This window comes from Callithrix jacchus, chromosome 7 (assembly GCF_049354715.1).
Source record: "Callithrix jacchus isolate 240 chromosome 7, calJac240_pri, whole genome shotgun sequence".
NCBI lineage: Eukaryota > Metazoa > Chordata > Mammalia > Primates > Cebidae > Callithrix > Callithrix jacchus.
The window spans coordinates 143,699,118-143,721,219 of NC_133508.1; the positions used below are offsets into that span (position 1 = coordinate 143,699,118).

A 22,102-nucleotide genomic window follows, 5' to 3' on the forward strand; every position below is an offset into this window, starting at 1 on the left:
TTAGATATGAGAGTTGATATGTCAAGATATTCATATTTGTTTATGTGAGAATATTCCTGGCTGCTCCGGTAACAGGAAAAGGCTAAAATTGGAGAAGACTGTGGATTATTCTAATGTAGGAGAAGAATTTAATATGCCATATAGGAGCCTTTTTTAATGCAGGCTTTTAAGTTATGTCCTAAGATACCTCGGGCCAAGGAATATTAAAAAAAAATAAAAATTTGTAAACCAGGACTACATTCTTTTATGGTAACTCTGGATCCCAGTGAGCCAAAAACTTTTAAAATAAAGATTACATATTTAGGTGCATATGTGAAGTGCCACCATGCTCTATAATCATAATAATCAATTAGTATTTATTTAATCCCACAATGTTTGTGATGCTCTTTAATTAGAAAGACTGAATCATGAACATTTCATTTTGGATAGCAGATTAAAGTAAAAGTTAATTTAGAGTAGAAACAACTTGCATCATTTACCTATTTTCATTATTTTAAAAAGAAGTCAAAATAGTGGTAGTGGGAGAAATATAAAGAAGAAGAGGAAAAGAGCTAAGGAGTTCAAAAGGACAACACACAAAAAAAAAGCCTGGGAAAACACACATGATTGATAAGTGCCTACAAGTATCTTAACAATAATTAAAATGAAAAATGGAAATGGGAAAGGTCCATACAGTTCTTACTAATTAATTTTCACTTTGAGTGAAATACTAAAAATAGAGTAAGAGAAAAAGACTTCTGGAGTTTCCAGTCCTTCTATAGTGAGTGGTCTGTAGGAAAAAATCTTAACTTCACCAGGATAGATGTCAAGAAACATCAGATAGCTAAAATTTCCTCTGATAGAGAATTCATGATGGTTATTATCTCCTTAAAAGAGGAAACATTTCCAAACTGCAACACGCGCTATATTTCAGTTTAGATATTTCCCACTTCTAAGCTATCATGTTCCTTGGGAACATGGAGAAATATTTATAACTAAAACATCTTCCTTTTTATTGTTCTTTGACACTGACACTTCTGGAAAACAGGGCTCTCTTCATTGGTGCTTCCTTTCTCTAAGCATTAGGCAGGGGCGTGTGAGTGCTGAAAATTTCCTTCCAGGTGTCATTCATCCTTTTTGTGTGCTTACATCTAGCTTTGGGAAATGTCAGTAGAATCCTTGCTGTCTAGTCCATTTTCTGCTGCTGTTAACAGAACATCTAAAACTGAGTTATCTACAACAAATGGAAATTTAACTTTTCACAGTTCTGCAGGCACTCCAAAATCAAGATGCCAGTATCTCGCAAGGGCCTTCTTGCTATTTCATCAAACAGCAAAAGAAGGAAAGGCAAAGAGGCAGAAGAGGGTGAAACTTGACATTTTACAACAGAATTAATTCCATGCATGAGGGCAGACCCCCTCACGGCTTTTTCACCTCCCAGAGGTCCCACCTCCTTACACCAGCACAGTGGCAACCAAATTTCAACATGAGTTTTGGAGGACACAAACATTAAAACCATAGCATTTTGCCTCCATCTCCCCCAAATTCATGAACTTCTCACATACAAAATGCATTCATTCCATCACAGTAGCCCCAAAAGTCTTAAGCTGCACCAACTCAAAAGTTGCGAGTCTCATCTAAACATCATATGAAGGAGACTCAAGGTACAATTCTTCTTGAGGCAAAATCTTGTCCATCTGTGAGCCTGTAAAATCAAAACAAGTAATGGGCTTTCAAAATACAGTGGTGGGATAAGCAAAGGATAGCTTTGCTTTCCATAGAGGCCTTGATCACTGATACAGTTCAGCCAAGTTCTTTGCCATTTCATAATAAGGATGGTCTTTCTTTCTAGTTTCAAATAATTTGTTCCTCATTTTTGTCTGAGAATTCATCAGAATTGTCTGAACCATCTATATTTCTTCCCAAAATTCTGATCACAATCACCTAAGTAATCTCTGATACTTCCTACAGCACTTTTTAAAAAATTTTTTTCAGCCCTCACCAGAATTGCCATTAATTCTCTAATCAAAGCAATATAGGCTTTATCCAGCATTCAGTTCTAGAAAAGTTACGGTTTCTAGCTGATGCTTTTCCAACCTCTACCCATTACCCAGTTCCAAAGTTGCTTTTACATTTTCAGGTATTTATTATAACAACATCCTACTTCTTTGATACACATTTTTATCTTAATCTGTTTTGTGCTGCTGTAACAGAATATGTAAAACTGGGTAATTTATAAAGAACAGAAAAGTATTGGCTGACAGTGCTAGAGGCCATGAAGTCTGAGATAAAGGCATTTGAAGTTTTGGGGTCTCAATCTCCACTTTCAAGATGGCACCCTAAATGCTATATGCTCTGAGGAAGAGGAAAGCCATTCCTCACATGGCAGAAGAGCAGAAGAGAGGAAACCCACTCCTACAAGCTCTTTTTATAGTGGCATTAATCTGTGCATGATAATGGATGCTTTTGAACTACCTAAACAACACCTATTTGGTCCCATCCCCCAAAACTGTTGCATTGGGAATTAATCTTCCAATATATGAATTTGGAGGGGATAAAAACATTTAAACCATAACAGTAGTAATAATGGGTTGTCCTATGATATTAATGATTGCTTGGAAGCCCCACCTAAATCTCTTTTCCGAAGGGCTCTCATTCTCCTACAAACTAGGAAAGTTGACTACTGATGGTTCATAGATGGGAAACACTTTGGAAATGGAACTCAGTAGAAAGAAGCTTGAACCCAATTTGTGACAACTCAGTAGGGCCTTCCCAGGCCCAGAGCTCCCCTTGGAGCTAACTTAGATCTGTGTCAACAACTACATCCCAGTCTACCCAAATGCCTCTGCCTATCTTGCTTCCTTTACTTACTCACAGCTTTCTTCCCTAGAGCACTTCTCAATAAACCTCTAAATGCAAATCTTAATCCAAAAGTCTGTTTCTCTGACATATGTCAAGACAGGCCTCAGTTTCCTAAACAGTAAAGTGAGAGCCTTTGGTATGATCACCTTTAAGATACCTCCTTGATTTAGCATTCTATACTTCTAAACCATAGTTCCTCAATTACCTTTCACAGTTACAATTGCTTACTTTATTCTAGTATGGACTAAGAAAATTAATTTATTGATTATAATCACTAAATAAAATTTTCTTCTTCCAATATGTATAAACTATATAATTGTTTACATTTGCATAAATTTAAGGGGTACAAATTCAATTTTGATGTGTGGATATATTGCATAGCAGTGAAGCGAGCTTTTAGCATAACCATTACCTGAATAGTATACGTTACATCTATTAAGTAATTTCTCATCTCTCAGTCTCTTACCCTGATTTTCTACTAAGAGTGTGAGTTTTGGTGGTCTTTTAGTTAACATAGGTTCTATATACAGATTTTTTAAAATTACTCCAGGTTTTGGAGTACATTCTGGCTAATTTGGACTGTGGATAATGACTATAAAATAATTACATTTATTTTGAGCACAAATACTATGTAAATGCTAGGAAACACATAACAAATATAAACATCTGCACTAACAGCTTTCACAATTTGAAAAGACATGCTTGAAGAACATTTTTGGAAATTGCTGTGACAAAAGTGGTAATATACAGAGTAGTACAATTATGCATTCAGTATTAAGAATACTTTGTTGTAAAATTTAACATTTTATAAAGTAGAAAAATAAACATAGAAAAAATTTAAACCTTAAGAATTGAAAAAAAATTTTTATGAGTGGAGATACCTAGAATTAGTATATTCAAATAATCAAAACATTTTCTTTGTAGATCATTCTTAATGAAGATATTTAATATTTTAATGAATCTCTAGAAAGTCAGTGAAAATATGGAGAAAGGATACAGAGAGGGGTTTTAAAATGTAAGAGAGGTTCGAAAGTATTCCTGATATATACTGCAGAACTACAATATAAATGAAATATATAGCTTCTTAAGGAACCACTTTTCTTAAAGGTTGAGGCATAGTAACTATAAATTTCAATTTTTAAAGATGCATTTAAAAAATCTAGTGAAGTTTTGCACGTTAGATTATATTTTTGCAATCATATCAATGATAGAATAATTCACAAGATTAGTAATGTTAGATGCTACCTTCTACTATAAATGTTGATATTTCAAAGCCATTTAACTTCCGGAAAAGGCAATTTTCAGAGTAGCCACAGTTCCCAGTGCCTCTTCCATGGATTTTAAGTACTACAGTATAAATGATCCATTGCACGAAAATGCCACAGGCTCAGGACTGTGTGAATTCTTGCAGCCATCAAAAGTTTTACCTGCTAAAATTATATGATTAGAGACTTACTGGTTCCAGTAATAGGGACAAATACAGAAAAGTTCTTATTGCTTTTGAAAAGGACACATTCAAATGATAAATCTAGTTCAATCAGCTGAACTATAGTGACCCTATTCATAGGTTCTTAAGTGACAGGAGGATTGACTATATAAGACGTTTGTTACTAGTCTATTTTAAAATGTGCAAACAAAATCAACAGTTATTTTTATTTGAGTAAATAATGTGTCCTCCAAAAGGAGAGACCAAAATGAGTATGGTTAAAAAATAAAACTTAATTTTACTCTAAGAATTATAAATGACAGGAAATAGTGATGTGGCTTATGAAAAAACGCATTCTAAAAAGGCATGATTGAATTTAATCTATCAAACATATAAATCCTTTGTGAAAAACAATTTCTTTTACTTTTCAATACATTTAACAATGAGGTAAAATAATTTATGCTGGCCATAGATAACGTTTTTATTTTTTAAACCAACTTAGAATATTGCCATACTCTGGGATTTATTGTATTTTGTGATGTTCCTAGAGCCTTTTGGACATTTTCTTCATTTAGTCTCAATGTTTTGATATCTAAAAGTAGAAACTAACTGTCAGCAACTTGGCAGTAAAACTGCAGTAGAAATAAAACAGAAAAACCTCATGTAATTTCAAAATGATTTCAACCTTAACTTTTTAAAACTGGATACTATTCTAATAAATATGAGATTGTTTTCTCTTTTTCCTTTGTGTTTTTTGTCACTCAAAAAAAAAAAAAAAACAATGACACCAAACATAGAAAATTAAATTGACTTTTAAAATTATAACTCAAGCTGAAAACACAATACTTATTATTGTATTTTTATCAAATAAATTCAAAAATCATAGATACAAAAATAGTGTATGTCACATAATTATTACTCAGTAAGTAAATTTTATTGAATGAAGGAGCACATGAGTTTAATTTAGTATGGTTCATATTTACAATTCTGATGATATGTATTAATGAAAGGAAAAATATTTTCCTTGACATTTTTTACATCAGGGTAGTATAATGTCTGCATACAAAAGCTACCTATTTGAGAAATAGATTAAACTTTTATATGAAAGGCATTGCATTTCCCAATTGGGAAATCATTCCAGAGATCTCAAAACAAATATCCTCTGTCAGTTATCTAATTTAGATACCTCAGTTCTCACCATGATCTTTCCTTAGTTCCAAAGATGTATGAGCTCAGAGATTTTACTATATCTTTCTGAGACTCATTGTTCTAATCTTTAAAAAGTAGATTGTTAACACCTACTGTGCTCATTATCAATTTATTGCCTCTCAGCTCCAAGTTCAACCTTCATTGCCTTTTATATGAAAATGTACTTGGGTCCTTTAAATAGCTTACCTTTGCCAGCTGCCAGTAAAGAGTGCTAGAGAGATGCAGAAGGAATGGGTTTTGCGTATTGGTTTTGCGTATTGGCTCTTACAGCAAGTGTAGCTCCTCCATTGCCCAGTTTCTGCAGGCACCACACCTTCTCAAGCTTCTGGCTCTCCCAGGGCAAGGCTGCCAGTAGCAGTTTCATCAATTATCTCCAGCAAAACATCTCCATCTGAATAGTCTTTTCCTAGCACTCAAAAGAACAAATCTTCAGCAAGTTCAATCACCCTGGTATTACTGCACCTTTTTAGCTCTTCAGTGAACAGAACTCTCACTGGAAAGCTCTGTGTCTCAGCCCTGGGAACAAGGTTTTCACTGGGTGTCTTTCTTCATCGTGGAGGTAGCAGCTTCTCTATGTCTGCTATTATTATGTTTTAGAATTTTCTTTATTTTTACTAGATAATACCTTCTTACTTCATTCTCCTGTTCTACTGAATAATCATCTATATTAAACTTGGACTCAACTATTTTATATTACTTAAGGGTTATGCGTACTTAGCACAGGAAAACTCTCTGTTATGTAACAGGTATTCCACGACTACTATTGATCTTTCTGTCCTTTGATTTTCAATATCATTATATCGATCTCATGTTTGTCCTAATCAAAATTTGCTAAATATTAGATATGTTTCATTTATGCAGAATGGCAGTCTGTCAACATGGATTAAGTTTACTGGCAAATTGACAGTAAGGACACCAAGGTGGAGAGTGTGTGAACAACTACACTTTAGAGTAAGATTCTGACAGGATAATTTTCTATTACTAATATCTTTCTTCCCTTGCTATATTTATTCATGGAACCTATGTGTCAATCATTACTGTAAGTACCAGGAGAATCAGAATAAGAGGGAACTCAAAGTACAATAATATTAGAAAAAAGTAAAAAATATAAATGAAATGTAGTACAATAATTAAAATAAAGGAAGTAATAATAATAATTAGCAAAATACATAGAAAGGTCTCCCAATCCTACTTTTGTATATGAAAGATAATAGTGGGGGCAATGAGGAAAGGATTAGCTCAGAGAAGGCTTCCTAAAGAAGGATTTTTCTGAAAATTTCTGAAATGATAAAGATGGGCTCAGTCACATAAGTACTACTGGTCTGCCATTCTAAGTTGTCTAAATTTTCAACTACCAGGTCATGGAAGGAGCCAAGGATATTAGTCCGCAAAATGACATCAAAAGAGTTATATTTTTCGAAGATTATAACAATAAAGAAAAATTTTTGGAGAGTCACACAGAGGAAACCAGGAAGTAGAGGTTAGAAGATATATAACAAGAGTAAGGTCTAAAATAAGGTAGAAAGAACAAAGGAAGAAGATTAAAAAGACATTTGGGAAATAGAATCAAAGCTGTTAGTTAACAATTGCATGGAATAATGGAGACAGGAAGGAGTCAGTGATGACTCCTAAGGTTATGGTTTAGGCAATAGGTAAAATGATATCAGGTGGGAGAGGAAATTGAAAAGAGGATGATATGTGTGGGTGGTGGGAAAAAGATGATTGGTTCATTCTTGAACTGGTTAAGTTTGAATACAAGATATTCATTATACATAGTAGGCATTTAGAGATTTTTATTTAACATTCAAGAGTGATTTAGGTGAGTCTACATGATATGTGTTAACTCATCAGTATATTTTATTTACGTGGAATTACAAAAGTATGTTCATGATGCAGTCTGCTCTCTGTGTCATTGGTTCCACACCCCATGGATTCATCCAACTGTGGATAAAAAGTATTCAAAACAAAGATGGATGATTGTGTCTGAACTGAAAATGTTCAGACTTTTTTTTTCACTATTCCCTAAAGAATATAATAACTATTTACATAGCATTCACATTGTGTCAGATATTATAAGTAATCTAGAGATGATTTAAAATATAAGGGATGGTGTTCCATGCAAGTTTAAATAAGGGACTTGAGAAAGTGTGAATTTTGATATCCACTGATGTTGTACAACCAATCCCCCACAGACACTGAGGAACAGCTATAATTTAGAAAACTGGGAAAAGCTGTCTGAGTAGACTATTCACACAATAATGCTGCACTGACAACCTAAAGATTTTAGTGGTTTGCAACAATAGCTTTTTTTTTTTTTTTTTTGGCTCTTGACTCTGTGGATGAACCAAGATTCAGCGGATACAGTCTGTGTATAGTTGGGATTGCTCCAAGATGCAGATTGCGTCTGGGGCTGCTTTATCTATCTCAGCTGCTTTAGGTCAGTGGTTAATCAAAGCAGGTGTTTCTCATGGCAAAAGGCAGGAGTGAAAAAAGGTAAGCCAAAACATGAAAGCATATTTCAAGGCTCTGCTCACATCATAGCTCTTAACATCACTATAGCCAAAGCAAGTCTTGTGGTCAAACTAGAAACCCAGAGGCAAGAGACAGTATAGACTCTACATGTTTTACCAAGTGGAAAGAATAGATACTTTATTGCAGGTAATTCATTGTTTTTGGTGAGTTGAATTTTTACTGGGCCTAAGAATAAAGGCAGTAGAATGGAGGCTTGAAAAGTGTGGTAAAGCCTAAGGGAAAATGAACTTTGTTCAAGAGGAGAACATTTGGAAGGATTTCCAAAAAAACTGAGGAATAAGAGACAGTTGGAAATCTAATTTACTCTTGTACTAAGACAAAACATCATATGGATCTGTGAGTCCTGCTCTGACTTTGGTAAATGTTTATAACTTTTGAACTCTTGTTGATGTAGGTTTTTTTTGCTTAATACTATTCTTCCAGTGCTTGCATATATGAACTTGTATTACTTGTTGTATGTCAATATTCTCACATTGCAATTGCATTTTAGACATCTCGATAGTTCAGACTGAGTTTCACAACAATATGTTACACCAACAGTAATTTGTCTTTACTCCTAAGGATGTTTAACAATGTTTATTCACCCATTAAAAATATAATGAGATAATGTAAACAAGTACTTAGCACAATGTGTAGTAGAGAATGATTGTTCAATAATTCTTACTTTTCTTCTTCATTATACCTACAAATATTACATCAAAGAATAAATTGAGGAAAACAAGGTAAGCAATTAAATCAATAGCAATTAGATTTCCCATGGTTAACTTTTATTATTTCATTTGGAAGTAGAAAATATGACAATTTAATGTAAAAACAAAACAAATTAGAAAAAGGATAAGGAATATGTACATTTACATAAACTTAAAAGTACATTTACATAAACATAAAACTTAAAATTTTACAGTCTAAAATGATACCGTATATTGCTGAAAGGACACATAGAAAAATATTTTTAAAAGACACATAATAAATATGGAACAGTCCTCTCTGAGAGGAAAGGAAATAGAAATGAAGCAGGATATGAATACAACTGCAATGGTATGTGTAATCTTTTATTTTTTAAAAGGATTTTAACAAATATGGCAATTATAAGAAGCCTACATTTGTTAAATCTGGGTGGTAGACATGGGAGTGTTCTTCATATTTATTCTCTCTAATATATTAACAAAAATAACATTTAATCATTTTCAAAATTGGAGGAAAGTAATCCATAACAATAAATATATAAAATAAGAATAATAAATATTTTAGAAAGGCAAATCGCAAATAAATTTTATCTAGCATTTAATACATAACCTATATTTTGGAACTCTAATTGCTTAGGGCCTGATGTGAGTATTATGAATTTTTGCTGTCAGATAAGTGCTGAAGTGAAGAATAAAAGAAAAATATTAGATTTCAAATATTTTATTGAGATTTTAGCTTAATTAGTAGGTGAAATGTGACCAGTTTTAATAAGATTAAAGTGTGTCTGAATGCTAGCAAAAGTACTTTATTAAAGTACTTTATTTAGTGTGATTAGAAGATCCATAAAGCTATTTATATAGAGAAACTCAAAAAAATTCCAGTCAGTATTTCTTGGATTGATAATGTGTGAGCCTGCTTAAATTTTATCATGTTTTTAACTGAAGAAAAATATTTACACAGTAAAATCCATAATTTTAATTACACAACTTGATGAGATTTGAGAAATGAACATATTAATGTAATCAGCACCTAAATCAGCCATCAAACAGTTCCATCATCCCAGAAAGTTTCCCCATATCCCATTAAAATTAATTTCCAACCCCTTAGAGGCAAGCCTTGTTCTAATTTTTGCTACTATGGGTTAGTTTTGCCTGTTCTGGAACTTCATATACAGTAATAAGAGTATACACTCATTTTTATCTGGATTACTTTGCTCAGCATAATGATTTTAAGAGTTACCTATTATGTGGCATATATCAGGAGTCTAATATTCAATGTATTAGACATTAAAATTTTAATTTTAATGACAAACTTTAATGTCTAAGAAAGAAATATTTCATTGTAGGACTATATCACCATTTGTTTATTTATACGTCTTTTATAATTGGTTGTTTCCAATTTTTAGTTATTGTAAATCAAGTTGCCACAAACATTCTTTATGTCTTTTTGTGCTACATGTTTTCATTTCTCTTAAGTAAATAAGTAAGACTACAGTTCCTGGGTGGATTCAGTTTTAAATTTATAAGAAACTGCCAAAACTTTCAAAGTGGATGTACAATTTTACACTTCCATAGAGGGTGAAAGACTTCCAGTTCTATGTTATCACCAACATTTAGGATTGTTAATATATTAAAGTTTAGCCACTCTCATGAATTTATCTGATTTCCTTATATTTTCTGTTGTGAGATATCTCCTCTCTTATTTACCCTATATTTTAATTAAATTATCTTTTTTATTGATATATTTATATTATTTCAATATAGAAATTCTTTGTCAGGTACTAAAAATATTTTCTATGAGTATGTGACTTGAGTTTTGATTTTCTTTAGGATGTCTTTTGATGAGAATAATTTTGTGATTTTTTTTTTTTAATTCTGTCCCTCAGGTTGGAGTGTAGAGACATGATAATAGTTTACTGCAGGCTCCAAATCCTGGAGTCAAGTGATTCTCCTGCTTCAGTCTCCTAAGCACCTGGAGCTATAGGCATGTGCTACTATGCCTAGATAATTATTGTTTTGTTTTTTTGGGGGGGAAACCCATTTAGCTGTTTCTCAGGCAGTTCTCAAACTCCTGCCTCAAGCTATCCTCCTGCCTCAGCCTCCTGATAGCTGGAATTACAGGTACAAGCCATCAAGAGATTTTTTTAATTTTGATGAATCATAATGAATCTCTTTTTTCTCTTTATTTTTTGTTTGGTAACATCTGTAAGTGTATATAAAGTTTATTTATCACAAAAAGTACCTATGTGGATCTTTTTTACAGTCTAAAAGTCTCTGCCTTTTATGTGGAGTATTTCGCCTATATTTATTTAATATAATTGTTTATGTGGTTGGATTTAGGTCTATCATTGTGCCAGTCAACCTCTATTTGTCTCATTTTTGTTCTTCTTGTGCTGCATTTCTCATTTTGTCTTTCTTTAATTAAATAGTCATGATATTCTATTTTAATTCCTCTACTAGATTTTTCACTATATATATTTTTATTATTAGATTTTTAGTGGCTACTTTAGGAATTATAATACATGATCACATCACTTAAAATTTAAGAATTTTCCAGGTAACTTCCACTTGCCTTCTAGCCTTTGTGTTATTGTTTCTATGTATTTTACAACTATATACCTAATAAAACCTATTATACTGTTGCTATTTTTATTTGGTTTTAGATATTTAGCTTCCTTCAAATAAAATTTAAGGAGAGAAAAAAGGAAGTTTGTTACATTCAACTGCATATCAGCCATTCTGTAAAAACAGTTTTCATCTACTAGTATTCTACTTTATTTTAAAGAAGAGGTTTTTCTTATTATACAAATCTTCTTTTAATTAATTGTTTCTGTTTGGAAAACTGCGCCTATCGTGAAAGTTCTCTTTCCCTCCCCCACAAAGAGGCTCCCTTATCTCTCACTCTACATACCGCTCTAGCCTTCCCGCCCGGCTGCAGCCACCTCCCGCCCGGCAACCTGCTGACCAATCACCGCCTGCCTCATCAGCACTCCCCGGCTTCCCGCCGCCAGGCTTCCCGCCTAGCAGTTCAAACTGACCAACCGTTGCCTGCCACCTCGGCTCTCCCGTCCTTCCCAGCCCCCCTATAAAAGAACTCTGCTCCTCTGAGCTAGCGCGGTCATTTTCCTATTCTTCCCGGCTGGTCCGCCTGGAGGCTCTTTCCTCTCAATAAAGCCTGAACTTAAGACTTTCTTCTAACCTGCGGCCCGGTTTTTTTCGAACGAGCTCTGTCTTCCCGTAGAGGGTAGGTCGGACAGTTTCAGCTTCTGTTTGACTTCGATATTTTCCTTTATTTAAGACTGATAGTCTTGTGTTGCTTCTTGTTCAATGGCTGAAAAGAGTTGAATCATTTATTTTATCCAGATGTATGAATGTTTTTAATGGCGGTCTAGTCTGGCTACCAGTCAGGGCTGGTCATGGCTAGAAGTAGAATACATCATTTTTATTTTATAATCACAAACGATTCTTATCACTCTACTGTAAGGAACAATGGCAAAAAGAGATCTGCAAATGGCTCTGGACTTCTAATTCTGAAGATTACATGTGAATTAATTATTGGAAATGTGTGTATGAAAAGGGGCTAATTTAACATGTTTTTGTCAGTAAGAAATAAGACAAAATTTAGGCATACTTCTTTTTATAAGATAAATGAGACATGAGTTCCTGTTAATTAGATTCTTCTACAAAAATAAAAGAATTCTTTTTTTTTAAAGATTATACATGACTTTCTTTGTACAAGTCAATAGACAATGGTGGTAGGAGGCAGTTTTCTATCTGTAAGCATAAGACAAGATGAATATTACCAAGCAACAAGTGTGACCGGATTCTGAGCTTGATAAATTTTGCATACTTTAAGTCACCAAATTTTTAGCATTTCTATTTTATGCATGAGAAAACTGAGGATCAAAGATGTTCACAATCTTTTTTGGTTACCAGTTTATAGGTATAAAGCTGGAATTAGAAAGACAATCACTTTAAAAGTAAAGTACATTTGAAACTAATAGACTTTGAATAATTTCTAATGATATTGTAACTAGGCAAACGCTTTAGCTAGGATAGAACAAGATTACAAGAAAAAAGAGAATTGAGACATTACTAACATGTGGTTTTAAGAAAACAATAAAGCTTTAGTTAAGAGTCGCCAATTCAGCTTCCTTCACGGTCCAGGAAATGCAACATAAATGCAGTTTTGTTTCGTTTTGCTTTGTTTTAGTATTAGTAAAGAAAACAGGCCCACCTGTAGCCATTTTGCCTTCCATTGGCTGGTGTCTGTTCCATTCTTTCCAACACCTTTCAGTAGTTTGCAAACAATTCTTGATGGAGACAAAGCGATGCTGAGAAATTGCCTGAGAAATGATCATAGAGGAGGTGCTAGGAGGGAAGGTAGAAATCCTACTTTTTTTTTTTTTTCAAATAGACCTGCTCCACTTTTAACACTTTTATATATTTGATATTTTACTCTTTTTTCTTTTTGTAGAAAGAATTTTGCTGCTTAAAAAAATCAAAACCACTGAACAATAGAATCAAGGGGCCTTCAGATACTTCAGATCCACTTCTAGGGTTGACCCTAGTAGCTCAATGGAAGTATTCTGAGAGGTAGCAGTGGCATGGGAGAAGAAGGTCAGCCAGTATAAAGTCCTTTTATAAAGTACTTCCTATTTTAAGTCATAGAGAAATGTGGCCTGTGAGGTCAGATGATGGGCTTTAAAAAGCTGTGTCACCTACAAAAAGTGACTGACTACTGCAGGAAGTAAGCTGGTTGGAACACCAGGATGTCATGTCCTGAATTAGTCTTTCCAACCACCTCCACCCTTAAGCAGAAAAAAATAAAAATAAAAATATTTTAACTGGGAACAGAAAATAAAATACCGCATATTCTCACTCATAGGCGGGTGATGAACAATGAGAAGACATGGATACAGGGAGGGAATCACTACACACTGGGGTCTATTGTGGGGAATAGGGGAGGGACAGTGGAGGCGGGGGAGCTGGGGAGGGATAGCATGGGGAGAAATGCCAGATGTGGGTGAAGGGGAGGAAGACAGCAAATCACACTGCCACCTGTGTACCTATGCAACTATCTTGCATGTTCTGCACATGTACCCCAAAACCTAAAATGCAATAAAAAAATAATAATATGTATAATATATATAAAAAATAATAATAAATAAAAATATTTTATAATGCCATCTTCAAATGCAGAGGACTTCCATGCATGTATTTTTAAAGTGGAAAGCTTTCAAAAATATTTACAAGAAAAATTATGCCATTATTCACTGGAGAATATTCAGGATATAGCTTATTTGTCTATCTGCTCAGATCCTAGAGCATATTGAATTTTCTAACTTGAAGGACATAGAGCTTTCTGAGAATAGGATAACTGAAACATGGTTTTTCATTCTAGACCTAAACTTCATGTTGTTTTTTATTTTGTTTTGTTTATTGAGACTGCACCATCTCAGCTCACTGCAACCTCCACCTCTTGGGTTCAAGTGATTTTTTTTGTCTCAGCCTCCCAAATAGCAGGGATTACAGGCATACACCACAACATCTGGCTAATTTTTGTATTTTCAGTAGAGACATGCCACAATACCTGGCTAATTTTTGTATCTTTAGTAGAGACTGGGTTTCACCATGTTGGCCAGGCTGGTCTTGAACTCCGGACCTCAAGTGATCCACCTGTCTTGGTCTTCCAAAGTGCTTGAAATACAAGTGTTAGCCACTGCACCCAGCCTATGGTATTTACTTCAGTTACTTCAATGTATACATTCAGTTTAGTGATTATTATTTATATATTTTTTAGATATGTATCTTAAAAAATATGCGTTAGTTTGACAATAAAAGTTATTAAATTTCAAGGTACATAATATCCCTAATATCTGTCCTGTTTTCTTTAAGCTTAACAATGAAAGCCTTCTTTATACTCAGATTAAATTACTGAAAACTCATTTACTGTACTTTGTTGAGACCTGAGATTATCTTGCATTGTGCATAGCTATTATGGTTTCTGGTGCGGCTCCAAGAACAAGATAAATATTTTTATTCTTCTGCCTTCCAAAGAGATGATATGAGTAACAGGACATGAATATAAGATTAAAAGGTTTCTAGGTTAGTTCTTGTTGTACTTACGTTTGGCAAAATTGCAGAGATCCACAATTATGATAATTTCCTTGAGAAGTGCCTCACTATCCTTTCTCTCTTTCATGAACCTTTCTACCTATTAGTAGTTATGCATTGCTTTAGGGGCAAATAATACTGGGAGATTTGTTATATTCTAAAAGTTAGGGTAAAGTTCTTCAATCATTCCATTGCTAGCATTTTCCAAAGCACATTGTAAGTACAGTGCTTAGACATTTTTGTTTAAAATTGATAGATTCTGGCTCAGAAAACAGTGGTAATCCAACAGTTTCCTATAAATCTAGCATAGAATCAGGATGAAAAAACAAATTAAAAACTTCCTGCAACCTATCAGTAGTGAATCTATTATATTAGCCATGATTCATGGATTAAGTCATATTTAATTTAAAATGTTGAATTTAAAAAACAATATTTCATTTTAATTGTTAAGTAAATTTTGGTGTCAAAGAATAAGATTTGCAAATAATTTTCATTACAATTTTGCCAAAATATTTCAAGCATTTAATTAAATTCAGTGTATTCAAATCTCTATGCAATTTGTAGGAAATAAAAAGAAAGCAAAGTGTATTTGTTTTGGCAGAGGGCTACAGATAAATTTAGAGATAGGCATGCAAACAAGTATTTACAGTGCAATATGGACATTTCTGTATAAAGGTGTACACACACAATGGTAGACTATGAAGATATGAAACAATGAAGTCAACCCAAGGCTATCAACTGAGCATTTCCCAGGGAGGATGTTCTTCAATAGAAATTAGAAGTAGAAGTTATGAGCATATGCAAGGTCATGACAATGTTTTTTTAAAAATAGCGAGTTCAGGCTGGGCGCAGTGGCTCAAGCCTGTAATCCCAGCACTTTGGGAGGCCGAGGCGGGTGGATCAGAGGTCAAGAGATCAAGACCATCCTGGTCAACATGGTGAAACCCCGTCTCTACTAAAAATACAAAAAATTAGCTGGGCATGGTGGCGCGTGCCTGTAATCCCAGCTACTCAGGAGGATGAGGCAGGAGAATTGCCTGAACCCAGGAGGCAGAGGTTGCGGTGAGCCAAGATCGTGCCATTCCACTCCAGCCTGGGTAACAAGAGCGAAACTCCGTCTCAAAAAAAAAAAAAAAAAAAAGAATAGCAAGTTCAGAGAACATGTAGTAGAGAATATCAAGAATAAAAAGAAAAGATATTCAGTAAAAGATAGAAGTACAAATTATGCCAATGCAAATGAGAATTTAATGAAAAAGCCTGGCACATGTTGAGAAGGATCTTATAAAATATCTAAATTTGATATTTTACAATAATACAATGCTAATTCATTCAACTGAAAAATATTTGAATATTTTTTATGTAATATGCCTCTACTATAGATGAATAAAAACCCATTTGAAGAATAATAATGACAACTTCTAAAAGCACATACAGTTCTTGACTTACAATTGTTTAACTTACTGATTTTCAACTTCACAATGGTGTGGAAGAAATATGCATTCAGTAGAAACCACACTTCAGGTACCCATACAAAAATTCTGTTTTTCAATTTCAGTACCGTATTTAATAAATCACATAAGCTATTCAACACTTTATTACAAAATACACTTGTGTTAGATGATTTTTGCCCAATAGTAGCATATGTATAAAGTAAGTATTCTGCTCATGTTTGTGGTAAGGTAGGCTAAGCAATGATGTTCTGTAGATTAGGTCTATTAAATGCATTTTCCACCTTCATTATTTTCAACTTACAATCCGTTTATCAGAATATAACCCCATCATAAATTGAAGAGCATCTGTGCTAGTTAGAATTTGGGGACAATAAGAATTTTTCCTTGAAGAAAAGTTAAAAGGAAATTGAATTAATGTTGCTTTTATAGTTTTATTTCCAAATGCATGAATTTATAAGCAAATACACTTTGATCGAACTATTTTATCTTCATTTTCAACTGGTCACTATGAATCAAAAGCTAGCATTTTCCCTGATCCCAAAGGAGTGAGTTAAACCTTGCAAAGAACTGATTACTCAGCTCACATGAACTGAAATTATATTGTAAAATATTAATGTGAATATTACTGAAGATGCCTATATTTTATTTCCTTCAGATATAAAACTTATGTCACAAAAATATTAAATGTTTTTTTACTTAGACAATATCAAAAAATTAAACAATATTAGATAAAGTGAAATGGTACCTAAAATGCTACTAATCTAGAGATAATAATTATTACTTTTATAAAATGAACTTTTATTTTATTCTTAAAAAAACTTAATTTATATAAAATTTGATCATTCAATACTGTTTTATAATTGGATTTATTTTACTTAAGATTATATGCTAAATTATTTTCTTGACCATTAAATATATCTCAAAACATAATTTAAAGTAATTGCTTAATATTCCATTACATTTATGTAATAATCCTCTGTTGTAGGTTAGGTTATTTAAAAAATATCACTATATTAAATATAGCTAAGATGAAGAAATCAGTGATTTTTTTAGAACAAATTTCTGCAAAAGGAATTACTAGATATTTGAGTGTTTAAACTCCTGATTTTTTTCCAAATATTTCACAGAAATATGGCACCAATTTACATTCTAACTAATTTATCCCTTAATTTATCTGAACTTAAAAAAAAAATTGCATCATTAATAGATGCCAAAACTAGTGGGTTATCCTTTGATGAGAAATAAAGTATCTAAAAATTAGAAAATATCCCTTTGCAAATTTATATTTTAGACCAAAAAAGTAATTTTACAAAGAAAAACCTGACAGATATAACTTTAACAAAGAATTAAAGTTAATCTCACCAGTAATGGCATAAAACAGTAAGAGTCAGTAAAAAGCCCAATCTCAATTCCATGGTATTCCTACCAATAATACACCTAACCTGAATCTCAGACAACCAAATAGAGAGGAATTCTAAACAAACTAGCTAATAAGGTTGAGAAATGACAAAGTCAAGAAAGATAACGGAAGGGGCAGTGTAGGAATGTGGAGGGAGGCAGATAGAGGAAAACATAGAGAGAGACAGAGAGAAAATGATAATAAAGTAAATGGAGGAAAATGTAAACAATTGCCAAATATGGGTGGAAGGTTTTTAGCAGTTACTTTTACTTTTTCAAGTTTTCTGTAAATTTAAAATTAAATCAAAACTTAAAAGTACAAAAATGGTCAATGTGATAGAAGCAAACGATACTTATTTTAAAAAAAAATAAAGTTATTAAAAAAAATAACGTCCAATCTGGTTAAATACGTTTCATACTATAGGTGAGCCTCACTTTGTCCACTATTCTAAGACCTTAAATTAACCATGCAAGCTAAAGTCATGCAAAAAATTCTCAATAATCAATGAAAAAATTGTGATATTTCTATGACCTTTGTCTTTTTGTCCAAACATTAAAAACTGCTTTACTACCAGTTAAAAACACATAGGCAAATGAAAAATAAAACCTAAACTCATATTTATTTCAGACATAAATATTTATAAAATTTAACTGTAATTTAAATCATTAGAAACATTGAGAACTAAAGTGTTTAGTTTGTAAAAACTTGTCAAAAGTAGTTTAAAAAGTGTTTGCCTCCAGCCTGGGCAATAGAGCAAGACCCCATCTCTAAAAAAAAAAGAGAATGGGTAGATGTTTGCCTTTCTATGACTTGGCAAGTTACCATTTTCTTTTCTAAGTTTGGATCACCTTCTAACATTTTATCCACTGCATGCACTTTCAATGCTGTGAAGTAATCTCCAAGTGTTCCATTAATATAAAGATTTTTGCTGGCATCATTTCCTCTGGGATGTCTTCATCATTTTGTCATAACTTACTTTCCTCACTTATGTTGATAATTTCAACGTCATTAAGTCCCTTTGGTTGTATAACTAGGGACTTTTAAACAGTAACAAACAACATTTCCAAGGTCAGGTATCGCTTCTTTGACAGCATATTTACATTCTATTCAAGTTTACTTCCAGCATTATCTTGTTTCTTTGCTAACATTCTCTTCTTTACTGGAGACTTTTCTTTTTCATTTTTTTTAAATGTCAAATAAATTTATCATTAGAAGACAAGGAGGCAAAACAATTGTATGTATCATTCTCCGCACATGAACTAAATAAGAAATGCACAATGACCAGTCGCTGACAGACACAGAATAAAGGGATTGGTTACTGATCACAATTTGCATTTGTTATAATCTGTGGACTAAAAAGATAGCAGAGTAGTTTGCACTTTATGCATTTACTTAGTTATTGGGTTGAGGTAACAAATTTGAACCTTGATGTTGGAGGACTGGTGTTATTAAACTAAAACATGGAGACTGAGTTTGTGCATCACAGAACCGTACAAAGCAAGGACTCTCTATAACCTCCTTTATGATGTTAGTAGGGAAATGGCTTTACTTTGATAATAATGTCATTTTCAAGTAGATAAAAATATTTCAAAAATTACTTGATATGATATGTTTGAGTTCTTACCACTTTTATGTGGCTACTGTGGGTTTCCAGAAACTCAATGTGGATCAGAAAACCAAGGTTTTATTTCTATTCCTACTACTAGTGTATCACATGACTTACGACAAACCATACAAATTCCTTTAAACTCTTAAATGTCTGAGAAGGAAAATTGATATACATTTTTTTTCTGGCACAGTTTTATTTAACTCTTGTTTTTCTGGCATTATTATTTATAGCTGTATTTTCACTGTCAAAACAGTACTGATTTGAAGAATAAATTATACAGCTAGGGTCCACCTTATTATTTCCATCAAAAGTTTTATGTCTCTACGCTAAACCAGAAATACTATTTTCGACATAGTAGCACTGGCACTGCAATGCTATAATTGCCATCTACAATTACAAGGACATTCAACATGCTAGTTAAAAAGTAAAAATTTAGAAATGATTTCTAAATTTATTCCATGAATTCCTTAACTTTTCTGTACATCATACATTTTTCCAAGTCATATTAATTTTTATTGGCAAAAATTAATCTTGTATTACTTCTCAAACAAAGCCTATTTTTATCAGTAATAGGAGATCTGTGTAAGTCACCTGGTATTAATAAGCATATAAACATTTATAATAAGCATATGAGCATCTATAATAAGCTTATAACATACATATAATAGCCACCAGTGACCTGCCCTATGTGACAGAACCAACGAACACGTATAGAAAACTAATCTAAAGCCAAAAGTTTTGTACCTTCCTCATCATCCCTGTTGACAGGTCTGAATTCAGAAATGTAATTATATACCAGTATATGAATTGAGTCATGTTTTTAAGAAAGTATTTAGATATTTTTATGTTGTTGAGAAAAATGGGATAAGTTTAGGAGAAAGAAGTTTGCTTTATTTTATATATCAGAATCTGCTCTAGTAATTTTATTATAATTATTGCCAACATTTACCTCAAATGATAAACATTTATTAAAATACTAAAAATCTTCCCACAGATCTCTGGTTTCCAAATATGAATTTTTAACACAAAAACTCCCAATTATACCTTTTAACATTTACTGTAATCAACATTCAGGCTCAGAAATGTTGTAATTTGTGGACAGCTCATCACATATTTAAGCAAGATACCTGCATTAAGCTTTAACTTAAATCCTGAAAAACAAACAAGCAGAAAAAAAAAAACAGAATGTTTACCTGAATGTCTTCATTTCATATCTAATATTTTAATATATTTTATTTGAGACACAATCTTTCTGATCTTTCTAATCAAATGCAAATATTTTAAATAGTGGATTGAAAGTCAAAATCAATGACATATGAACAGATTTTCCTTTGTAAATTTTGTCTCCTGACAAAATACTTTTACTTTCTTGTGAATTTATTGATAGGATGATTTAGAATTTTCGTGTGCTGCTTCATTCAACATTTAAATATTACCTTTACTAAAAATAAAAAAGGTATATGGACATAGATATATCCTGAAAATGCCAAGTTACATATATCTCATGATATTTAATATTATTTAATTTTTATAATTAAAATGTACAGCCAAGTTTTAATATATTGTATGAAGTTATCATCCATATTAAGTAACTAATACTCTAATATTTGAAATACTTCAAAAATTTTTTTCAATATCACATTTTGACAGACTTCTTGGTTCAAATACTTCAAATACTTTAAAAAAATATTTATTTTAATATCACATTTGGCCAAACTTTTTATTTATTTTTAAAACATTTCATTTAATCCAATTTATCTAAAATATAATCAGTTCAACATTTAACCAATGCTAAAAATTATTAATGAATATGTTACATATATTTTTACATACTAAATCTTCAAATCCAGCATATACCTCACATTTAGAGCACATCTCAATCTGGACTAGCACAGTTCAAGTTCTTCGCCCTGTGACATAGCTTATCCTTTCATGGAACCAGACTTTTTTGGTAGAATAGATGTGTATACATGCAATATATTGTAAGTCTGGTAATCTTCAATTATTCAATCAGACATTCTCAGGTGTGTTTATCTTTAAATATTTGATTTGACCTCCCTTATCACAATTTTTCAGTATTTTTAACCAGTGGATGTTACAGAAAAGAACATTGCACATTACCTGGCTTGGACAAACCAGTAACTTTTCTCTGACTCTGGTCTTCCAAGTGTTGAATGGAGACATCAGATTAAATTATTTCCAACGTTTCTATCTTCTAAAGGTTAGTAAGAATCTCAGTGGCATTCCTAAATCCAACCGTTACCAAAGAGTTATGTATGATCATTATTGTTTTGTATTAGATTTTTATTTTTTAATGTATTTATTTAAAAATTCAGAATTCTTATGTATTTCCTCTATGTTAAAAACGCATGCTTTGAATGAAGAGACCCACTGCCCCAAACAGGCTTTGTGTGAGCACCACATCTCACCATGGGTGCACGTGGACTAAGGTCAAAAAGGGCCTTAGCAAAGTGCAGTGGGGTTAGGAGTTGGTTTTATAGGTTTGGGGTGGGCAGTGGAAAATTACAGAGTAAGATCAGTTACAGTGGTGGGGGTAGGGGCAAGGAGTATACATTACCATAAGTTCAGTTACAAAGGTGGCTGGGATAAGAGTTAAGATGGTGCAGTGGGTTGAGGAGTATTCATATTATCATAATAACAGTTAAGATGGCAGGGTGAGGTGAGAGGAAGCTCAGCTGGCAGAGCTGGGAGGATAAAGGATTGCAAATGCAGCCGGGGCCAAGAGGCAGGGTGTGGGGGGCAGGGGCGTTAGGGATGATCAGCAGAGGCAGGCAGGACTTAAGACTTTCTGGGTCCGGGTCCAGGCTTGCA

General features: G+C 32.9%; 1 long non-coding RNA gene across 1 annotated transcript in view; it reads right to left on the reverse strand.

The window, feature by feature from the left end:
* LOC118143063 (uncharacterized) overlaps positions 1–13,076 on the reverse strand; it is a 50,385-nt gene extending 37,309 nt beyond the window's left edge. The window contains exon 1 of the long non-coding RNA XR_004727146.3: positions 12,932–13,076. This is a non-coding gene — a long non-coding RNA (uncharacterized LOC118143063). The remainder of the gene's footprint in view (positions 1–12,931) is intronic.
* Between the last annotated feature and the right edge of the window lie 9,026 nt (positions 13,077–22,102).